The 25,212-nt window shown below is 37.5% G+C and overlaps 1 protein-coding gene across 1 annotated transcript in view; it reads right to left on the reverse strand.

Annotated features, from left to right (window-relative positions):
• The window catches only part of LOC144077831 (receptor-type tyrosine-protein phosphatase delta-like), a 177,924-nt gene that overhangs the window by 134,487 nt on the left and 18,225 nt on the right, over positions 1-25,212 (reverse strand). The window contains exon 3 of the mRNA XM_077605852.1: positions 24,164-24,299. The gene's annotated coding sequence lies outside the window, so the exon portion shown is untranslated. The remainder of the gene's footprint in view (positions 1-24,163; positions 24,300-25,212) is intronic.

The following is a 25,212-nucleotide window of genomic DNA, read 5'->3' on the forward strand; positions in this document are numbered from 1 at the left end:
CGGTATGCCCCGGGTCCCCTGGAGCACTAAGTTTTAACCATTAAAATACTGAATGAACATGGATAAGTTAGAAAACTCACTGTCCCTTAAAAAAATAAAGGATTATTATTGTAAAATGAATAATTCTTATGCAAAAAAATCACGAAGAATAAATATTTACATTTGTCCAACATTTTAAATTGGATTATTTTTAATTGTACCAATTTTAAGACAGCACCCAGTGGCAATCTCTAGTGCTGGAGGGCTTTTAAAGACCACCGTGCATCATTTTCTACACTGGAGGTTCCTCCTTAGTCTTGACCTCTTTTCACCAAACATTTGTACAATTATTCTTGATTATATTCATTAATTATCCATATTGGTTATCCTTACGAGGTTCACAAGAGTACTGGAGCCTATCCCAGATTACAGGGGACCTTCCCAAATGGTTGCCAGGCAGTTGCTTTGGCTTCATTATTTTTTTAGTAGAGCATACTAGGTGACAAATACGGTTTTTTTTCGCAAAACACTATGTCAAGCTAATATAAATGTGCGAGTACATATCCTGATGGATGGACCATTTGATCTAAATGGCAACTAACAAATTGGAAGATTGGATTCCTTTGAATCAGTATTAATACATATAAAACATATACATTTGTTTGTACTTATAATACTTATTATTTAAGTGATATCCTGCATATTTTAGGGAATTCCGTATTTCAATTCCACAACTGGAAGAAATTGTCACCATACATGGTAATGAAGATGCTTAAAACTTAATTTTAGAACGTAATATTGCTATATTGGCGGCAGTAGCGGAGTCTAATTTATGGACCTTGGAGCCTGAGAATAATGATTTGAGTCACACTGCAAAAAAGTTTTTATATATTTAGTAATGGCTACTAGTTTTTGGTGAAAGGGTTGTTTACTTGGTAGCTGCTGTCAAGGTACCCTTGAGCAAGGCATCATCCTTATTGGAACTGTAGAACACCTCTTTCACTCTGAGTCTTTGCTCTGTGCGTGTAATCTGCTTTCGGGCAACTCAAAATGTACATTCAAGTGTGAGTTGAATTTCCCCTCCAGGGACAACAATAATTTAATCAGTATAATAAACATGAAATGACTCACCAACATGAAAAAAAAAGTTGTACAGTTCCTTATTCCAGCAACGGTTTTGAGAGGGTTCATGTTGTTGAAAACTGTTACTTTCCATTTCAATTGTTTTTTGTGTTGTTTTACAACATTTTACACCAGATAAGGAAGCATATAAATGAGTTTTAAGATAAAAGAATGTGGGCAAGAAAAAAATAATTGTGCTGTCACTTAAATGCGTAATAACAGCACTAACCAAAATCCATGATGATGTTAATTTCTTATAACATGCGATTAATTCTGGCCCTTCCAACCCCCTGTAGATTGGACCTCAAAACGACACGCCACTCTGGTGGCCGCCAGAGAGTCATAGTTAAATCCTGGATGTAAGGTGAAAGTTAATTTTGGCTTTTAATGGGCAAAATGGTCGCACGTTGAGGCAGCATGACATGTGTGAACCTGCCTGGCCGCTTGGTGTGACCTCTAATGGTCGTTTCAAGTATTCAAGACTTAGTTTAATTATTTTTGCATTTAAAAAAAATCATTATTCGCGAGTCAAATGTGAACTGTATGCGATTAATCACACACAAAAAATACTTGACAGCAGTAATACAAAGTTAAATTGCGACCTGAATTTTAAACAAAACATTATGCTCTATTGTTTTTAAATCAGGAACAAGTAGTTCCTTATGCAACCAAATGTTGTTTTAAAAAAAGATGCTGAATATTTTACTGTTGTTTTTTTATTTTTTATTTTATCAACCACCATATTGGACTTCTATTTTACATTTCTAAAGCTTATTAACCCTAACTAACCCAATAATGCCATGGGTAACAAATCCAAATCCAATGAAACTTGACTGCACTTCAGCATCTGATAAAATAATAATAATAGCAAATACAGCAGTATGGTGTATTAGAAAATTTGGCAATGGTTTGAATCTTGTCAGAGATTTGGAAACATCTTTGGAATAAAATTGAATTCAATTTAATGAATTGTTTTTGAATTTTGTATCAAATTAGACCATCAAGAGCAGTCCCATTTTGCATGACAAACATCTATCTGGTTAAGGTTTCTCCTGAATTGATTTAATGTTTACAGTACCTCATCGATCTTTTCGCTGATATTGTCCATATCACATCACAAGAATGGGTTTAAACAGGTTTATTTTTCATACCTTATTCTTTTTTGTACTGCCTACTTCACCATCTACCCTATATCTCAAAATCCCACTACTACCTTCCCCTTTGTCTCCCTGGTCTCCCCATTTTTTCTGTATTTGTTTGTGCTTCTCTCCCTCTTTTTCGAGGAGGATCTCTCATTCGTTCACGTGCACAAACATCCACAACACCCTGCTCTCTATTTACAGACCATGTGGGATGAAGTGTGTGTGTGTGTGTGTGTGTGTGTGTGTGTGTGTGAGTATTTTGGCATGTGTGCAGCCCCTTTGTGCCCGTGCTGTATGTACACTCATCAATTGGCCACAGCATTTCATGCACCAGTACAATCTCGTTTATTAATTTAATAGAAGGTCTGATTCCCTAAAAAAAGAACAGAAGTGAGTTTTTTTTGTTGAAACTTTAATTTAATAGTCAGCTGTGTGACATGTCGTTTGCAATGCCATCTGAGGCCCAGTTGTGAATTTGTATTGGATCTAAAATCTGGATTGGACAATAATCCGTTGTACATTACAAAATGACCGCAGCTTTACAGGTATTGTAGCACTACATGTCTTAGAAGAAAAAACAATGAGGGGAAGCAATGTCAAAATGATGTGTCCCTGCTGTGCATGAATCAATGAGTCAACTTGGTCATTTACAGAACTGGTTACTCAATCAGATCATTATGAATTCTCCTTGTGAGCAGTACAAATCGACAAAAGACGTACTTTGCCTATAACCTTTTGCGTTATTCTGGATTCTTTATTTACTGTAATAGTCAATCTCAATATTATTGGGACACACTTGCTGTTATACCTGCATCAATATGCCTATTACTGTTTCCAATTGACCAACATTCTGCAGATTGAGCTCTCAAAAAGTATCCCTTGAAAGGACTATATCTCCTGATAATTTCTCATTTAGTTTTTGACTCCCAATTTGTTATTATCTTAGATCAAAATATAATGGGGTGGTAGTATTTTACACTATAACGGCATTCAGCAATGATGAGGAAAAAGAAAGGAAGAATGCAAATTTTTACGTCAATCTTCATAGCTGATTGGCTCTAGTATTTATACTGTAGGCTAGCGAATAGTATATAGCAGTCATTGGAAAACAATTAATGTTGTAGTGAGGCTGATTCTTCTTCTCCTTGTCTTAATTATCCATCCCCCGGGCTGTCATCATTAAGGCTTGCCAGTGGAACTTGTTTGGCACTATATTTTTAACGCTACAACAAACCAGCTCAGCAGAAAAGCACTGCATATTATTCACTAGAGTATCTTGGCTCTTCTCCATACACGGTGACATAGTCTTATCATTTGAATGCGCCATTTTCTTTAACCTTCTTTCTTAATACCCCCCACATCCCTCTCATCATTCTGCTTTCCCTTCTGTCATTCTTTCTGTATTTTCTGACCTCAATAAGATATGAAGGAAAAATGCTTCCATTCACATTGCGTTGACGTGCTTACATGGTCTCTATTGCGTGCGTTTGTGTGTCTAAATTGGGCTGATTGTGCATTGTGCAAGTGCTGGTTGTTTGTGTGCAGCAGGAAATACAAAAAGTAGGCCATAGCGACCACCCAGGGGTTTCAAGGCTCAGGGGGTACAGCAGCAACATAGTTTAAATAAGGGTTGGGGGTTGTGCTTGAAACACAAAGAATGGGAAAAAGACTACTTAATGCAAAAAGGCATCTCTTTCTTCTGATAGTAAATTTTTCCCCGAATACTTCATCACAGTCCCATGATATTGAAATCTCACATGGGGTCCGGTCCCTCTATAACATGAGTCTGGTCTGAAGATGAAGATACTTCATCACAGGCCCATGATATTGAAATATTCATTTATTCATTGATTCATTTTCTGAACCGCTTTATCCTTACTAGGGTCGCAAGGGGTGCTGGAGCCCATCCCAGCTGATTTCGGGCCAGAGCACGGGGAGAAGAACAGCCGTTCAGACTCACACTCATACCTAGGGTCAATTTACGTTGTCAAATCAGCCTACCATGCATGTTTTTGGAATGTGGGAAAAAAACGGAGTTCCCGGAGAAAACCCACGCAGGCCCAGGGAGAACATGCACACTCCACACATATATTATACTATATTGAAATATTTCCTTACTTAATAAACATTAAATTTTATAAACACGATAGTCTGCTGGTGGTCACTCATATTCTTCTAACTCATGGTTGGCTCACTGACAGGCCCGGAACGATGAGCCCTACACCTTCTCACAATTGATCCATTTCAAAGTATAATGAATACAAATGGGATCAATTCAAGTTGCCTTTAATTTGATCGCAGAGGCGACGGTTACACTCACACGGTTGAATACATCGGAGATTCTATTTACCTTCAGCGCTGGCTGAAAAACATAGCCGAGAATAAAATGGCATCTTCCTGTAACACGCATAGCATGTTTGTCTCTTAATCAGACAATAAAGGACAATGTAGAACTCTTACTCAATAATCAAAACATTTTAAACAAATGGTACATGTCTAGATAAGGGGGGGGGGTCTTTGAAGGCCATGATATATTAACTTAAAATACATGATGGAAACTGCTATTTTTCTCTCAAATCATACAATGGTTGATATTGAATTGTGATTTTAGGAATAACATGGGCCTTTCCTGGTTTAGTAAAAATGGCTAAATGAGCACTATGTCAGTAAATGAAAGAGGGGACTTAAAACATACACAACAACTGAGATGCTTTTATAATGTTTGGCAAGATTTACCTCTGGAACGTAAACAGCAATCTTACTTTCTCCTTATATTAAAAGAAAAAGACTATGTCAGTTTAGCCACGCTCAGATCAGGTAAAACAAATAGTATGATAAGAAAAACACTCTTTATAGTTTCTATACCAGCGCAATCTGAAATACTTGGCCGAAAAAGTAGTGTCATTTTAACGTGCCGAACAACTGATATTTTTTTTCTACTGCCTGGAAATAGTTGTTTATGTTTCGCTCCACTATTACACAATATTTTTTTTCTTCTGTTGAGAGTTTTGCTTGTCCTGCACTTGATCCAAACCTTGTCTTAATGGACGCAAATGTGTATTTACTTTAATGACAATTGTTATAAAACGCACTGTTCAAAGGCTTTATGCAAGGTGCTCGCTGTAGTATCCTTGAGCAAGACATTAATAATGCCACTTGAAAGCAAAAATGAGAGGCTATAATTTGGCATTTAATTATCTGAGACTGCCCCATGAGAGTGTTGCTCAAAAAGCCATTGTGCAAAAAAGACAAAATGGCATTCAAAATATTCTCCTTCAAGATGTCTTGGATCATCAATAACTCAAGTGCTACTTTATTAGCCTGTATTAGTTCATAAATGTTTGTTTGTTCTGGAAATGTAATGTAATTTTAGTTTTTTTTGTAATGCCCTCAGGACAAGCGGTTTGATAATATTCATGAAAAAGAAAATTTTAGGGTCAATCGAAGAAGGATGGTTACACAGGATGCTGAGTATATCATTTCATATACACTAATAGCCACTGGTATGTTTTTTTATGTAAATGATACTTCAGAAATAGTGTATAAAATAGTAAATTGTATTTTGTTGCTTTATATTGTGAAGAAAAAAAATGGGATCAATTATGCACGGTTTGAAATGTAATGCTTTGTCTGAAATGTTGTCTTTGGCTGGCGTGCTGCTATGCATTTCACAGATAACAAATAATTTTCTTTTGATTTTACGCTGTGAGAAACCAAAGTGCCTTGGGCATAATTTCTAGATCATTTCATTCAAATGAACAAAATCAACACAATATTTTCTGCTCAGTGGCTTTTCAGTACTATCAGCGAGTTCTGCTGCATTTTTTGTGAGCCAATCAAAAAAAGTGCATTCGCATATACCTGCAAAATTCTGAGACATTTATCATACTTTCCATTTTATTACATTGTCCCAGAAGAATGCTTATTGTATTGCACCCAATTAAATACTGTCCGTGAACACTTTACCAATGTGTTTGTATGAGCATTCTAGATCTATCAGATATACTCATTCATCAAATGAAAGTTTAGGGAGATTTAACTTTCAGGAAACACGTTTTGTGTAGTTAAATGCACAAAATGGGCATTCCTCTCACTATCAACTAGCAGGTCGTGTCCATGAAGAGTCAAACCCGTAAACCACATGTGTCAAAGTGGCGGCCCGGGGGCCAAATCTGGCCCACCACATCATTTTGTGTGGCCCGGGAAAGTAAATCCTGAGTGCTGACTTTCTGTTTTAGGATCAAATTAAAATGAAGAGTATAGATGTATATTATATCCCCTTTTCCCCCCTTTTAAATCAATAATTGTAATTTTTTAATCTTTTTTTTCAGTGTTTTTAGTTCAAAAATCATTTTGTAAAATCAAAAAATATATATCAAAAAGCTAAAATAAACATTGTTTTAGATCTATAAAAAACTGAATATTCTGGGCTTTTATTCCAGTTTTTTTAATCCATTTATAAAAAAAATCTAAATATTATATCTAAAATGGTCCGGCCCACATGAAATTGAGTTGACGTTAACACGGCCCATGAACCAACCCGAGTCTGACACCCCTGCCGTAAACAATAAACTTAAAGGATAGTTGATGCATGATGGTGAAGCTATCAGAAATTACACTCACATTTGCTACCAGTTTGCTCTCATTGCTGCAGAACACATGGGTTTGTTTGATGTTCGTTTGTTTTTCAAACAAAAACTCCTTGCATAAATCCCTGTAACTATCAGTCGAATCCTATCATTAATCCTGTCAAGTGACAAAGTGCAAAATACTTACAGTTCCATTCCAAGCACTGGTAAGTTAAAAAAAGAAAAAAAAATCCATATAAATACCAAGCTGCCGAACATAAGAGGATATTTCAGAGAAAATGATTCATTCGGCTCTCTGCTGGGCACAACACCGTCTAAGAAAAATGAGGACTCCTATTCATAAGAGGCCCTTCAATAAGGTTCTGCATAAAATTTGTAAAATCTCAAAGGGCCTTGTGATACTAGTGCTGCTTGTTTATTGATATCCCAATTAAAGAGGTTCTGTTAACTCCAGAAGGGAGAAGGAATAAAGACGTTGCTGCAGGTGGTGGTAGTTGAAATAAAATTAGAAAGGAAAATGTGGGACAAAGACTTTGAAAACAGCAATGAATTCAAAAGTAACTCAAAAGGCATCTCCTGGGAGTTCACCTCTTGGATTAGCATTAACTGAGGGCATGGCTGCATTTAAAGAGTTAATGTTTGAGTGATATACAAGGCACCATAGAGGAGAGTGTCCATTGGCCTACAGAGATGCGCTCCAAAAGTTGGAGATGAGTCACAGTTCGCAAGCGTTAATTAAGTCATTGGTTGAATAAAAAACTTGGAGAATGAGAGCAGCTGTCTGCACATTTACACATTCTACATGTGGAGGAGGCAATAAAGATAGAGTAAGACAGCAATGTCGACAGGAAGGGAAGGAGATAAAGGGGGAATTTCCACAAGAAAGGAAGCAAAACTGGAGATGGACTTGAAGGTTTCAAAGAGGAGAAAGAGAGGAAATGGAGGTAGTGGAATCAGGGCAGGTGGTGGTTGGGAGGGGTGAAGAAGGTGGGAGGTGTTGAAGTATTGGATCACTTCATCTATGGCTCGAGTTGCAAAGGTGAGGTTCTCAGGGGATTTATTTAAAGAATAATTTATTTCAGATAGAACAGGTGCGGTATGCAAACAACTGCCTTCTAAATAATCACTCACATTGTTGAGATGGCCTAAATAAAACTAAAGGTCATATTTCCGTTGATAGCACTCTAGTATACAACACTATGTGGAATTTCATACCACGTTGACCACACCACACGTTTTGTAATTTTATAACTGGTCTGCACAACTTTGTGTTATTATCTGTATATCTGCATATACTTGATCATATTAAGTGTGAATTTAGCTTCCACATGGAACACTTGTTTCTCTTTCTATAAATGTCTACTTATAGGTGCAAAAGAACCACAGCTTTAAGCGGCACATCCAGCCCTTTTTCCAAAGTGTAAGTCCAAGTAATGATCAAATCCTGGCTTAAAATTCCCCTTCAAGTGCTGGTCTAGATTTGGATGGCATACAAAAATAGGGCCCAATGCCTCATCAATGGTGAGCTAATTTTAGAACTGGCACCACTTTGGAGAGCCATGATGTACATGTTAGATTTTAAAGAGAAATAGAATATAGAGCTTTTGTTTTATGCATCTGAATGCATGTTTCGAACATGTGACCTGAGGTCCTTGGGCTCAAATCTGTTAGCGTGTCCATTCAACCCTTTACTAAGTCCCACTCGAAAACTATGAGTAGTACAACTAGGCCTTCGTCATCAAAATGGTACATTGTCATGGCAACAGTTTAGACCAGAGCTCGTAAAGCAGAGAGAAAAACCAGAGCTATGCTATGTAATTTTCAGAATCTCATCATCAATATGCAGTCTATGCTTTTATCTCTTTATAGTATCACATAAACAATGATCTCCATGTTTGCATCCATATTTACATTCATTTGAAATGTGATTCCCTTCGCTATATCCTTATGTAACAGTATTACAAAATACACATTTAAGAAATAAAATTAAAAAATATACATACATTTATTCATTTTCCTTGCTACTTTTCCTCACAAGGGTCGCGGTGTAAAAAAAAAAGGTTGGCAAATCTTCTATTTTTGTTTATTAACAGGGAAAAGCGTTGCGCGGTGAAATGTCTGTTGGGTTCTAAATGAAAATGGTAACGGCAAGAAAGTCAAATTTTACTATTTCCCTGTGTCAATGACAAATTCCATCAAGGTGATTTCCAACCAACACTTAAGTTTAAAATGCAGATTCCTGAAGCATTTTAAAATCAACTTTATGATCTGTCCTCCATCAAGTAGACTGGGTCATTTCTTTTTGGCAGCAGTGTTTGCTGATCGTGAGGGGAAGGCCGATGAGATCGCTGTGTCAATCACAAAGACGCCGTTCATCGCAGGCCAGGTGGCTGTGGGGGTTAGGGTTTGGTGCGTGTGCAATGAAAAGTCTCCTTTAGTGGGCGTAACTGAGCAGACCACAAATGAGGGAGTCTGAATTAAGGACAGGTCTTCATTTGGGTTTTTACATGCGGTTACTAATTGTCTGTGAAGAACACGGTGAATATTAGAACTCCTGCCAGCAACATTCAATGAGCAAACTAGCCACATTGTGTTTGACTTCAGATTAGATCATAATAAAACTAATAGTATGTTCCAGGCCATGCAAACATTTTACAACAGTCGACATACACAGTATTTGAGTTATTATTGAAACTATTAAAAAGGCCTACAAAAATGAAAATATTCTAGAATAGACCCCAAAGAGCCCTATATATACACATATAAAAAATAGAGAAGATGAATGTTGAGCACTAAACATGTTTTCAATACAAGCGTGAAAACAAACAAACGAGCAATTGTCAAGTTATACTGAAAGAAACAAATAAGCAAAGACTATCTCATATGCTAGTCAAATCTGAAAATGTGAGCAATTTTAAAGTGGAGTAATCCATGTGGCAAGGTTTCGTTCATTGTCTTAATGTAATAACAGAAATACATTGGGCTCAGAGTGGCTTTCAAATGAAGTGATCTGATATTTGCATATTCAAATGTTCACTTGTGAGGCCAAACAAAGATTGAGCATGAATAGCATTAGGAAATGTGATTCCAGTGAACTCTCGCAAGGATGTCTGATGTGTCCTTGGGTAAGACAAGGTTGTGCAAAACACTAGCTAGATATAGAAAGTTTAGAGTTTGGTTGCATCTGAAAGTTTAAGGTTGTCAAAAGGTCACTCAAACAGACACAGCCCTTGTAATTTCATTTTAATAATAAATATGCTGTGTAACATGAGTCCCATTGACACCATAAAGGGAACCCTGTATTGTATAATGAGATATTATACAATAATAAAAGAGCTGAGAGATGAACTACGCTAACAACAATAAGTGCGACAATTGAATAAAAATTCAAGATTTTTTTTTTAAAACGTACCTCAATATCAATGAATAAGATCCTATTTTGGTACATCTTTAGCTATTTGTTTTAAAGTGATAGTTGAGATCTTGGAATGTGGAAACAAACGATGTCAGGGAGGAATGGGATATTACCAATGCACGCCAGTTACCAAATGAAATGCAAATATACAAATTTGTATATACCATAGACATTATTTTTAAAGTTTACAAAACCAAATGTACCAAAAACAACAACAAACACCTGCGCACATTTAACCATGTAACTCAAAGCCACCACAATGCCTCAATGCATTGAGAACTAGTCTAATATTTTGCACATTTCATATAGCCAGGTATGGAAGTCAAATATGGGAAACACCTTTCAGTATGATGCAGTGCAATTCAACACCGCCACAAAGTACAGTTCTATTAATAGCATAATAAAATTGTTTACTTAATAGAACTTCATGCTAAAATGTTAAATGCATGTAAAACAGGGTATCCCACTGCCATATGTTATAAGGAACATTATTGCCTGAACAAAGGCTGAAATGGCTGTAACTGCATAAAACCCACTGAAAAGATAAGCATAATAAAACATGTCTAAGTATCCTTCCATACTGACAATGGTCGCCAGTGGTAAATACACAAAGGTGACTGATACTGAGTTGACCAAAATTATTTTAAAGGCTCTCAGCTTCATGTGGTTCATTTCCTGTCTTTTGCTGATCTTTTCTCCCGGCTCGGGTTGTTTCAATACCTGTATAGTAGTAATACAGAAGTAAAGCTTTATCAGAGAACATATTATTAGGAGAACCAGCAAAACATTGCCCATAACTTGTGAAAAAAGAATTCCCAAGCAACAAACAAGTGATAACAACCATGAAAGTCCAGACAAAGCCAGATTGAACCATAGCGACTTGAACTTCAAGTACAGCAAAGGTCTTGCTACTGCAACATAGCGTTCTGCACAAATTAAAACCATAAAAAAAGGCTGAGTGAGACTTAAGTTCAGGAAAAATTCTGAGAAGCTCCTCAATAAACAACTGGGAGTGTAGAACAAAACAATGCTGGAGACATCATAGAGGCAGATGAGGAGTTCAGCGAAAGTCTGGTTGAATTGGAACATTTTGGACGCAACCCCCTGTCTTGATAGGAGCAGTAGCAGGATGTAGGCATGGATAGGCAACCTCACACTCAGGCTGAGAATATGTGGTATCAGCAGGGAGAAGATACACTCATAGGCGTTCAAGCAAATACAGCTTTCAACAGTTGTGTTGTTCATCTTGAGAAGCAATGATGTCATCTTTAAATATTAAATAAATAGATCAATTAAACACGAGTGTAGGTATCAATATTTCAAAGTAGCAACTTTTTCTACACATTTCAAATTTCATAAAATACCTGCTGTCGTAGCTCTCACTTCCTGCCACCGGATTAATTTACATCAGCAATACTCCTCATACTAGACCTTTAAGTTACTGATGGCCAAATAGTGAAGGCTATGCAAATTTATGCCCACGTGTTTTAGTGTTGCAAATAAGGTGGCAACTGATAAAACAAGAGTGGTAACAGTCTGAAGAAGGGGAGCTGGTTTGTTTCACCAAATGAGATTAAAAGATGACCAGCTAGTTTTGTGGCCTGGACGACTTTGACCAGAATTGATTTATGTCAGTGGCGGTCCGTGCATTTTCTCGTAGCGCCTTCAACGGATAAAATCCACTTCCTAGCAGCATTTAATGATTAAATACAAATACTGGAGATTTTCAGACATTACAACCGGGCCGGGGGTGATTTTCCCGGGAAAAGACAGCGATGAACGTCGATACGTCCATACGCGAAACGGCAAAAATTGCACTGAAATGGGGTAAAATCCACTTACTAGCAGCATTTAGTGATTAAATACAAACACTGGAGCTTTTCAGATATCAGAACCGGGCCCACAATTGAAATATTATTTAGGAATATAGCCATATTTTACTCACCAAAAATCGTTTTTAACTGTACACAATATCTATCCTCCTTTCTTCCATCTTTTCTATCGCCATCAAAGCTAATGCTGAAAGTCGAGCCTGTCCTAGTCGTATTTCTGGCATAGTCCGTCTTGAAAATGGCTTTAAATCAACACAACAATATATTTGCTTGTGCAGCCCGCTCCAAATACGGTTTGGTAGCTCTGGCTAATGATAGCCTCATAGTTGGTGAAAGCGATGACGTATCCCTATGCCTGCGACAATGCATTGTGGTGTTGCCAACTCGAAATCTGATTGGTGAAAGCAACAGTCTTATCGACGCTTGTTTAAAGCGGCAGAGCCCGCAGAACTGATTGTGAAGGCCTTGAGGCAGATTTCTGACCCAGGCAACAAATAATGGCTGAAATGTGATTGGTTAAATGCTTCAATATGAATATACACATCTGGAAGCAGTGCAACCAGGGGGGAAAGCAATGAAAGGAAGCTAACAGACAATTTGGAATTATTTAATAAGTATTGATGGACAAAATATAATATATGATTCAGATATTTGTTAGGCCAGTAGAGAAGGCCTTGAAGGCCCTGACGGCCCACCACTGATTTATGTATGAGTGCTATAGTGTATAGTGTATATGAATACAATACAAAACGAATTTGGTTGAAAATTTGGGCCTAGATACTATACAAATCATTCACCACGACTTCATAACGAACACATTTCTATGGATTTTGATGCATTGCACATCAAGGGCACAGCATTATTTTTACCTATTGATAGTAATTCCATCATCAATGTCAGATTGGTAACGGAAACCCCATCAACACAGTTAGGTGTTAAAGAGAGGGCACGAATCAATCATTCAGAAATTATGTTCTGCAACTAAAATCATTTGATATTCAGTCCGTGTCTCCAAAATCTATTTATCTTTACATACAATTTACTTAGAAGCTGAAACATGCAGTCGAGAACTTGATTGCTATGTGAGCAACACACTGTGCCGGTGTTAGAAAAGAAATGATTCGAATGGTGAGAACAAACGTGATAATGGAACCAAAATGAATTATACAATCACAAGGAATGGATTTGCATATTTTTTGTTTTTAAATTGGAACTTTTCCATTCTGCCATTACGAACCAATTAGCTAGTCAGCTAAGTGAAAATCAAGGTGGAATCAAAAAATATTGTAAAATAATATAATGACCAGCTGACACTTAAAATGAATGGCTATAACCTTTAGGGATTTTGACTAATGTTCTCTTTTAGGCTCTGTTCATCATAATGATGAAAGCCTTGAAACTTTCAAAGAACAGGAGCACAACAGTCTTGGTCTTTCTTATCAGATAATTAAGCATTTAGATTCTCGCCCCTATTGTGTGAGACCGGTCACATTCAACAATACTACATAGCCTGCCATGCGAAAGGGGAAAATAAGATTTAGTGTATTCAAACCAACAAAGTCCATAGTTAGCTTTTTTTGGTTCCACCAACTTTTTAAGATTAGGTTCAGACCAGGCAAGACATGTGAATATGTCTTTATTAATTCATTAGTTAAACTCAAGTGGTGGATAAGTGGTCTGGGTGCCACACTGCTACTGCGGTGGCCTGGGTTCAATTCCAACTTGTGTGGGTTGTGACCAGAAGTGCATATGGCATGAAACTTGTATCAAAATTAGCATGCAGATCGACCATTTTGCATGGCAACCTCTGAGAAAATAAGCCATATGACAGTGTCATTTATTGGTGCATTAGTTGAAAGCTGTACACCGTCATATTTGGCTTAGATGTTAAAGAGTGAATGGATGGACTTGAAAGGTCCATCTTTAAAAAAAAAGAAAGAAAAACGATTCTTTGGTATATTGCATGTAACGCTCCAGGACAGTTTGAAAGTGGAAGAAATTTGAACTATTATTGCCTGAAGAGAAACTCATTTGGGTAACCATTAAAACGTTCTTCAGGTTCTCTAATTGTTACATCCATGGGGCTTCTGGAGGCAAAATAAGAAAAGCAGGCCTCAACACTTGAGGCAAGACAACAAAAAATGGTGTAATTAAGACGAATCCTATTATGAATTATGAAAATAGGGTGAAAATAGACATGAACAGACTATCCATATGCGCCATTGTTTTGCTGAATCACGTTTATACACTTTTTTTAAAAGGAAGTGTGTGGTTGAAGCTTTTTCCTTAAACAGGTTTGTAATGATCTTTTTACATGTTTGGAATTTGATCAACATTATCCTAGATAAATAATTTTTATTTTTCATCTATTTATTTTACAAAAAACGGATTAAAAATATAGCATGATAAAATTGTTAAAAAAAACACCTATCTTTTCTACTATTTTTTTGCAGCTACTTCCATGCACAATGTTAAGATATTAAAATAACATATTTTCTTCTCAGATCAGTGGTTAGCTTCTTTCACTGAAAAGCTGATTGAATTTCTGTTTCTCTTCCTTCAGTTCTCCATCACCTTTGCACTTCTGCTTTCCCAAATCATAATTTTACCTAAACTTAAAATTTATTGTGAAATATTGCATATGTTTTACAAATAAAAAAGCAAGTTGCTTTATACCTTCAAATGACTGAAAAAAAATGGTTCCATCCCTCTTTTTTTTAAGTGTAGAGAACGCACAGGCACGTCGAAGAACATTTTATTGATGTGGACATGCACTCACTCATGTGAATAAACGACTGTCAATGTTCAATAAAATGAGTGAAAATGAGTGATTGCTTAATTTCTTCAGAGGAATGTCAGCAGGAGAGTGAGCGAAAGGCAAGAAATATGTTATCCCTTCTCTACTGGCAATGGGATATAAATAGGAAGTAGGATCTCTTAAAAATGGAGATGAAACATCCTTTGTTTGAGCAAGTTGCTGCTGTAATGCAGCCTTGAAAGCCACAGCGAGCACAAGTTCTTTAACGCCTCTCCCAACCCCAAAATAAAACGCCTCCTCTGAAAACTGCGACCTAATATTTGACAGCCAATCAAGACATGCGGGACCAAAGCAAAGATTCATGGGAAAGATGATCTCATTTTGAAATTTGAGTTTGTGTGCGATATTTCTGTAAATAGGTTTCCCTCCTCATTTTGTCATCATAGGAACTTCCACTGACAGTGGAAGCAGTGGACTACTACACATTCTTTCTCCAGCCTATAGAGGGTTCTTGTAGGCTTCATAGCTTTCAATTGTCCTCTCTGTTGCACAGAATAGCGGAAGGGGAGATTCGGGAATATGGGAATTTGGACAGAGAAGATCTACACTCTGGAAATGTGTCAACAGAAAACCCAGGAGGGAGAGAGAATAAACAGTTTAGCCGGAGAGCCCTAAGGCGTAAGATTAAAATGACTTTCTGAACAAACATTCTTGAGACATGTCAAGTGAAGGGGTTCCCAGGCCATAAAACATCAGACTTAGGATGTGAACAATAAAAATAATACGGATAAATATTTCTGTGACGGACTATACATAACACCAAAAACATTGACAGTCACTAGATTTATAATTTTCTTTCTCAAACTAGTCTCTTTTTAATTGAACAATATATCTGATAAACTATTGTAAGTGCATTCAAAAATATTTGACACCTTAAAATGCAAATATCCAAGTAGATATGCATAAAATAGGAGAGATACATTCGAAGTATAGGGGAAAAAAAGATAATTCAACATGTAAGAAGATATTCTACATGTTGAGTTACCTTAAAAAAAAATCCAGACTGCACAAGTGTCATGACTTCAAATAATTAACAACACTATTATGTATTCCTCTCTGCTTTCTTGTATGCAATCGCTTTGAATACTCATTCATCTTCTATGACGCGCATTCTCGTAAGGGCTGTGGGGCAGACTACACCCAAGACTGGCCGGCCGCCAGTCAGCCGTAGGGCACACAGAGAGACAGACAGCCATTTGCACTCACAATAGTATCATCGCCAGTGGGAATTGAGCCCGTGCTTCCCCGCAACGAAGTCAGGCAAGTGAAACTTGGGTAACTTTGGAGACCATGGTTATCACTGATTTGAAGTCAATTTAACTTTACAAACTTAACTTCATATGAAACAAAGGACAAATAACTACCTTGTCATAGAAAAAGTCAACACATCATATCCTCACAATTATCGTATCATATTTCAATATTTTTTCCATGTACGTATCACGACTGTGCCAAATCATTTCCTCATTTGCTCAAAGTAGCTGAATGGTTGACACTTGCCAGGCAAAATATGTGATTTATATGGGTGCTCTAAATATAGAGGAAAACCCCTTTTGAAAATAGGGGGCTGAGGGGCATAATGAAGTATTATATTCATGAGCTGAGCGCAATAAGAGTTTTCCTATCATGTGGTATGGTGAGCTAATCATCGTCATCCAGTGTACACAGTCTTTGTTCTTTGTGTAATGCATTCTGATGGGTTCAAAGGCCTGGGAAACATGGAATGAGAACGTAAGACGAACGAATGAATCTGTGTGTGTATGTGTGTGTTCGTGTCTTTGAGCGACTTCATGTGTCAGGAGACCAATTACATCTCCAAGTTGCTCTTCAAATGAGGCAGAGTGAATCACTGCCCTTCTCTGATTTAGCTTCCTGGAGAATGAAAACAAACCTCGGTGGTATGCATGCAAGCACAGCATATATACGTCTACAAAATAGGCATTTTCCTGTGCAATAAGTCAGTGGCTCATTTGGGCAGACTCGGAATGCTGTTATATAAACTGAGGATACCCATCCCCTCTGCCACTCTCTATAGCGGCTGTTTTGCTTAACAGGTGAGATGTAACAAAAATATTGATTTTGGACAAACAAATAGCTGCCAACTCACTGACTGGACAGAAACTGAAGATAAACAGAATAAAAATATCAATATTGATTGGAGAAAACAACAACAAAGAAAAAACACCAACTGGCTGACGTGGATATATGTAAACAACACGGCATGGATCCTGTGTTGGGGGAAATGAAACATTCACGTCTCTATCTACCTACAGAGCAAATTCACTGGAGGACAAATGTCAAAATAATATTTATATTTTGAAAGACTTATTATTCTTTCTCAGTGGACTTGAGTTTGGTGAGCATATAATAGATAACTATTAGGCAACAACGTGTTTTTCTTTTTCTTCTACTGTTCTGCTGCATTTTCATGACACACAAAAAAGGTGCCAGTCAAGGCAAAATTTAACCACATAACTGGATATTGAGGCAACTTCCACAGTATGCTTTCCTTATTAGGTTCATGGATGAGTTGGGGACTATCCCGAATGAAAGCAGTCTATCGGAGGGCACATTTGAGCTTTTGCTCAATCCGAACAGGCACACTTTTGGTTTAGAGTGTGCATGAAAATAAGCCATGCAATTATTGAGAGAGCATGATATCTCAACGCAAAATTCGCAGCTGCGATTTTTACACTATGAACAATTAAAATCTTAGCGGTCTTGTTTAAAATCTTAGCATGACCCTGAAACAATAACCACAATATGATATTTCATCAGTCTATGATATGTTCAAATTCCACATGTACCAAAGGCCAATCCAAGTTTTGGAAATGGAATATTTTGACTGTCATGATTCCACATTATTTAGATTCACCCATGCAGTTCACTGAAGCCCCGGTGTAAGTAATCTTTAAGAAGCTTGCTTCTTACACCAAATACAACTGTATAAATATACATGCTTCCGGTAATCCAACATTACATGCATCTATTAATCCTTGGTACTCTGTTTATCTTCTCCTTCTCCGCTAGGAGACTCAGGTAAACCCCGTTCCAACACCTCAGAAATGGATACTAATCCTACACCGAGATACATAGTATTTGGAATGCAGAAGGAACAGGAGAGCAAGAAAGAGGAGTTGGAATACTTGTTGTGCTTCTTTTGATTTTGTTTGGACCTAGTTATATGGGACCTGCATAAAACCTGGAGAGTAAATTCAAAGCTTTCCATCAGCGGGTGATAACTTATGAGGCAATAACTCAACTCTAAGTACATTTGTCGTTGGTTGTCCTTGCAGAAAATTCAACCACAGGTGGACAAAAACTGTACTGTGTATTTTAAATGTTACAAACCAGTGATCTTGACAATAAAGTGGATTAAATACACTACTGCTCTGTCAATGACCATTAACCATGGACATAACGGCTAAATCTTGCACGTCCGTTTCATCACGTTATTAAGCTCACAGTGTGATAATTATTGCAATTGAGATGTCATGGGAAATCTCACTGTATCGCAATATGGTTGACGGGCAGAGAGGTGTGTGGAAGTGAACCGGAACACCTCTCTGTCTTGCTGGCTTTGTACTCCTGAGGTTTATTATCTCAGCTAGTATATATTTTCTTGAATGCACGACAAAGATTATATAGTTAGGTTCCCACCAATTCACTTTTTTGGGACAATATTTGCTAATTTTGAATTGCTTGAATCTGAACTGGTTAGGCTGTTCACCTCACAGTTCAAGGATCAAATGTCCGAAGCTCTCCCGCAAAACTTAAACGTTATCTTAATTCAACACTCTAAATTGTCCATTGATGTGAATGTGAGCGGCAATAATTGTTAAATTTGTGCCCTCTTTTGCTCAGAGTAATCCAAGTCCTGTCTATCGTCAATTGGGAACTTATTCAATGTGGATACAGGGCCTGACAAGGATGAATGGTACAGATGATTGATGGAGGGCCGGACTACTTTCTGCCATGATTTGGGGGTAAAATTGACAGAATATCTTTTCCAAAAGCTGTGTCAGAATCTGGGAAAAGAGCCCATAGTTTGATGGCATGCAGGAACAGTAAAAGAGAGAGGAGCACATTGCTTATTTGTTCTGCCAGTACTTTTTCTGGTCTACGCTGAAGGCAGGAGAGAATTCACCTGCTCCCGTGGTGCCACTGATATGCGTTTGCATCGGTTGCAGAATGTTGCTTTGGAAAACAAGATGGAGGAAAAACCCCTTTTCTGCATCCCCATAGTGTGATTGTGAAGACACAGTGCGCATAGCAAATGAAAAGGATCGAATGATTTGTTGTCTATGGTTTCTGCAGGACAATGGATACTCTCAGTCTTCTCCATCTTGAGCTTCATGAAATAAAACCACAACAGACTCTTATGTGTAAATAAGGATGCAAGCTTGAAAGTCCTAATGCCCCCAGTAAATTCAATGTCTAGTCAAATTCACTGATGTACTTTTAGCAGCAGGCAGAGCAACATGGCACAGAAAGAACACACAAAATCCCTTCTCAATTAAATTATAGACATCCTAACTCACAGCAAACGATGCACACGAGTTAATAGAACTTTGCATTGTGTTAGATTTTGTCAAACCTGACAGTGAGCATCAAACAGGTGTATTTTAATGCGTCATGTTGTCCAACAATCACATTATTCATCTGGAATCTAGTAGCAAGCTAAATAAAGCTCCAGCTGTCATCGAACCATGGTTGTTCAAACCTCAATAACAATTCATGACAGAAAAGAAACAGCCAACACGTACATATCAACAACTTAAACATGATTTCTATTGTGGTTTTCTTAAATTAAATGCCACACAAGATTACATTAAAGAAAGGCATCCACTCCAATTCATATCTACTTGGCCAAAGAGTTCAAAGCTGGGAACCAGAGGCTGGGCAGGTGAGGAAACATCACCTCAAAAGAGCTGTATGCACCCGTAACGGATCATAGACTGTAGCCCGAGGCTGGTAGCACAGAGCTCCGAGTGTAGTGGAGCAGCAAAAAAAAAAAAAAAGTACACACACCTAGTAGGAACCCCAGGACTTTTCCCACCGCTCACCACATTTTCCATTGCAGAGGGCTCTATCTAAGCAATGAACTTACTTATAAAATACTGAAATATATCAGTTAGTAAAATGAATGTAATGAAAGACAGGGGATGCAGAACTGTCTGGACTAAAATGTTCGCTATATCAATTCATAGTCCCACTATCAAGTTTTTAAACACTAATTCAATGATTGAATCTTGTCAAAGAGTTTTCAAAAGTAAATTACCAAGACTCACACAGATTCATACTATTGAAATTGTACTATAAAAATCATTAATGTAACAGCAACTCTGCAACCTTTGCGAGAATAACATGTTTTGATTATACACGTGACAGTATATGAATATAAATCGCTAATATTCCACTCTAAACTTTTTTTTCTTATTATTATTAAATATGAACAGTCATTCCATCCACCACTTGAATCATCATCCTTCCGCAATTCTCACTCTCGCGTCCGGTGCTGTGATACTGCATGTACGTTGACAGGGGGCCGTGCACACATGCGTACCCTTGCACAAACCCACACGCACGCCCACACAGATCCTGTTACACTAAATGTGTTCACAGCCAGCTAGACCTGATTCAAATAGCCAATGAGAAAAGTCTAATGATTGATGATGAGGCCACAATATTCGCATCCACAGCAGAAATGGCCCAAACAGGTTATCTGGGACCTGCAGGCACTGAGCAGCTTCTCACATAGAGTAGGAGTGCCTGGGACTATTAGCAATACAACAACACCCCCCTTCCACGCAGACACACACATTGGCCCAAGCTAAATATCCAGAATTTCCCATGAGTGCCCAAAAAAAATCTCTTGTGCTCTGCCTCCTCTTGTGTACTTTGTAACTACTTTATGCTGAGAAGGCAAGCAGGTAAGCAGACACATCAGCATCAGAGGGGCAAAGGTGCTGTTAGTTTGATGAACAGTAAAGCTGTCTAGAGTTGCTATGAGGAGGATAGCGCCTCTAAGCATTCTCCTTTATGCCTGACACTAGTGTGAACTGGGATGTCACAATTCTGATTGGAGGCAAAGGAACGTGTTGTACATCTCACACAAAGCTCAAAGCTAGAGAACTGTGTTTGTTGATGCAAGCATAAAAGTGTTGCTTATAGCCCAATGATGCTTTTGCAGTCTTTCCTACTGACGTAAGCCCGGGAGGCGCGCTCTACCAAGAGGAGGTGATGTAATGGTTTGTGAAGGTACAACTCAGACACTTTATCCTCGTTCCTGCCTCCTCCCTGCTTCACTCCCTTGTTGCTGTTTCACTCTCACTTCCTCCTTTGTCATCTCAGTTTCTCTTTTGGTCTTTGGCAGGCCTCAAATCCGATGGGAGAATTGGAATTAAACTCAACAGCGCCATTATCTGGTCACCAAGTGAAATTAAAAGTAGAAGAACATTACACTACAAGGCCTCTAAATGTCGAAGTGCGGTTGTTAAGATTGTCTCAGGATTTCAAAATATGAATAATACTACACATCTGTTTACATTGCATTATGATGTGCATTGCCTCATCAAAAGATCAAACACCTTTTGTGAATTTTGCTGTTCATCTCCTCATAAGAAATCAGCACTTTGAACAAAACTAACAAAATAAAGAGTTGGTCAAATTAAAATTATTTTGTAAAGAAAAATTTCATTCTGTGCTGGATTTCTCTCCCCCGCAAAACAAGTCAAAGATCACAACAGCCGATATGAATTTCAGATCTAACCCCTCTAAGAAGTTCTAAATGACACCTGTGCTCCTTTTCTATTCCTCTTTCCTAAATCTCTACAAAAGTATGATCAACAACATCTCTCACGCAGAGACAAACACACTACCTGGAAAAAAATAAACTAAGATTTAAACTCTTATCTAAATACCCATGTGTTTGCAAAGCTAGACATCATCCTTTGATGACCTTTTTTAACCTGTCCTAAGATTAACACCAGCCACACACTGGGACAAGCAAAATGACATGCACAAGGATACAGTATAAAATCATACATCATTCTAATTATGCACATACAATAGATACATGCCCACATTACTGTGTGGTAGACCATAAAATAAATATCCAATTACCAGACACACCAACTGCACAGAGAATGAAATATTGATAACATTGAGTCATTTATATAATGCACAATGGTGCCTTTATATAATTGTTCCATTTACAAGGTGAGGCATGGAGGTATTGAATCTCTTGTATGTTGCCAAACAAGGGGGGAACATTGTTGGATAAATGTGTTCCCGCTCATTGTGTTTTTCCCCAATAAGTTCCAAAAACACTATAACAATAAAATATGGCTACACACAGTTGTTTAATTATGTGATTTGCCATTCAGTGAGCTCTTTCAAGTTCCTGTCCTCACAGCTGTGCTTTGAGCTATTGGTCAGAGTCTTAGCAGAAGCATAATCATGCCCAGAAATGTCTATGCTTGATAATTAATTGTAAATTGTGAAGGCTTGCTGCGTGCACACTGAATGATGTACACAAGTCGGGCTTACGAGTTCATGTTTTCATGGGCGAGAGAAAATGAGGGGAGGACTGAATAATTCGACCTAACTTCCATGCCTTATCAACATGCCACTTTTCCTTTGAAAAGGCTGTTCCCCACTAAGGCCGAATACGTTAGAAGTCTAAATAGGAATAATAATGAGAGCATACATTATTTCTCTTGCTTGGCACTGTTGGATGTTGTTGTTGTTGTCAACAGGAAGTCTCAGATCTCCATGTATGCAAAGAAGAAAGAAGGTAACGTCACAAGTTTTAACTATGACCCAAAAAGATGGCCCACATTCTGCATTTAGGGAACTTCATATTTAAATATTCCTGAAACTAGAGTCAATGATATTGGAAAGCGAAGTAATGTAAGAAGATAAATTAGTTATTACATTTTATTATAGCAAATTCAATAGTTGCCACCCCACAACAATGGAGATGACATTTTTTTAAATTATTTTTAAAATGTGTAGTAGTTTATTACTATCATAATGATACAGCCCTGGTAAACAGTAACCTAACCACTGCATGGTGAAGGGATCCGTTAAAACTGATGGTGGTCATATCATTGAATTAATTGCTGATCCTAAAGACCATAAAGTAAGGCGAGGACACTCGCAGCAATTTAAAGGGGATTGCCCCCTCTGGTGGTGTGTCATTCATAATGACCTCAACCCAAAATCAACCTCTTTGGCTCCAGTCATTTTATCTACAGCTAAATTCACATCACTAACTCCCCCCGGAGGAAGCCCTTTTTCCATTGCTTTAAAACCCAAGTAGGCTAGTCTAATCTATTGACCCCTGATTGTGTGAATGAAAGATTAAACCAAGATTATTTACTCTCAAATAACAAAGCTCATTTAGAATTTTCAGTTCACTCAGAGTAGATTTAATATAGGCATTTAGAAAGTATAAAGCTAAATAAATCACCACCGGAGCGTGTCTGCTCATAAGATCACGCGCTCTCGGATCAGGAGGTCATCAGGCCATGCTGCTTTGGGATTTACTCGAAATATTCCCATTTGCATCAACTTGCATAAAATGTGCCCTTTGAAGGTTTCAATGCTGGCAGCAGCTCTGGTAAGTTTGGCACAAAGTCTACTGAAAGCTGAAATGATCAAATGTGTCTGGTGAAATGAAAAAAAGTCATGTTTTGGTCACTGGACTTCTAAAAGCTATTTGATTGGTCATAAAGTAGTAGGATGATAGTGGTAAGCACAGTAAATTCATGTTAGCTAACAGTAGGCTACATCAAAACAACTAAATTGATGATTAAAAATCTATGAATATTTAGATGATGTTTCACATCATGACTATTTTTTTATTTTGTTTGAAAAAAAACCAATTTGTTTCTTATATGGATGTTTCTACTACCAAAGTTAGGGTCCTGGGCGACATAGGATTTTTTATTTTTTTTATTGTACAATTAATGTTTTAAGAACTTTAGTTATGACCCTATTCTATAAATAGAGATATTTTGTTAGTGCTGTTCAGCGATTAATTTTATTGATTGTGATGAATTGCATGCAGTCCACAGTGAACTCACGATTATGTATGTATTATGTTACAAAGATATCTTGAAATAACTTGTACATGACAAAAATGATAGAGATTTTGAATGGCATCCTATGCGGTGTATACTTTAGCTAGATTTTGCAGATTATATTTGCATGTGTTATTGAGCAATGGACTTTGCTTGCACTAATTTTTGGTTACATACCTCTCTAGTGCACCCCTTTCATGAAGTCTTGATCTGAAATTCCAGTAGTAACATATGAAGTACAGACAGTAAGTCATATGGCGCTCCTGATAGTGACAGGCTGCTCCTTTTACATAATATACTTGATGCAAAGAATCTGAAACACAGAAAATATAACGATCTTTAATTTAAAATGTCAGCTTCTTAAGGTGTTTATTTCACCGATTAGATTGTGTAATATTCAACTTTTCCCCAAACTAAATTTTTTTCAAGGCACCACGGGAAAAAGTATTTTAAGTTTTTCACGATATTTTAAATCATTATCAGCTGAGACGTAGCAACCATCAAAATCTTTTCAGTTCTAAGGTCATCACATTGCATTCCATCTGATTGTACATTATCATTTGAACATTAAGCAGCTAACCAAAGAAAACAAAAAGTCACTGAACTTAAAACAAATCAGCAGTAAGCTACGTCAAAAGAGACACAATGTTTTTCTTTAGTTTTGTTAAATTGTCTTTGTTTCAGTAAAAAATCCCCAAAATGTTACAGGCTAAAATGTTTCGTCTAGACATTTGGTTTGTGTAACGCTGCCCTTTTGCTTCAGACATCATTGCCTAACAATGTGACTTAAGAAGCCTTCTGGGGGATTTTTTTTCTTTTTTTAAAAGAATCAGCTGCTGAGAACCAAATTGTCCGTTGATTCTAATGTCAAAAGACCTCTGTTGTAAAACAATAAGCTAATGTCATGGAACCATTTTAAAAAAGTAGATTACATATATTACTCATTAATTTATTTCACCACCTAACCTTGACAAAGTCGCGGGGTGCTGGAGCCTATCTCAGCTGACTTTGGGCTAAAGGCAGACTCCACCCTCTACCAGTCAGGCGTGGGGCACACACAGACAAAGACAAGCATTAGCAACCACAAAGTCACAGCCACTGAGTGAGAAAAAAAATCTGAAACTGCCTGTCCCAAGTCAGGCGATTTTTATATAAGAGGTAAACAAAAAAGTTACCTTTAAAAGAAATAGCTAATAAAAAAATGGACAGGACTCTTTGGTTAGCAG

Source organism: Stigmatopora argus, chromosome 7 (genome assembly GCF_051989625.1).
Source record: "Stigmatopora argus isolate UIUO_Sarg chromosome 7, RoL_Sarg_1.0, whole genome shotgun sequence".
NCBI classification, from domain to species: Eukaryota; Metazoa; Chordata; class Actinopteri; order Syngnathiformes; family Syngnathidae; genus Stigmatopora; species Stigmatopora argus.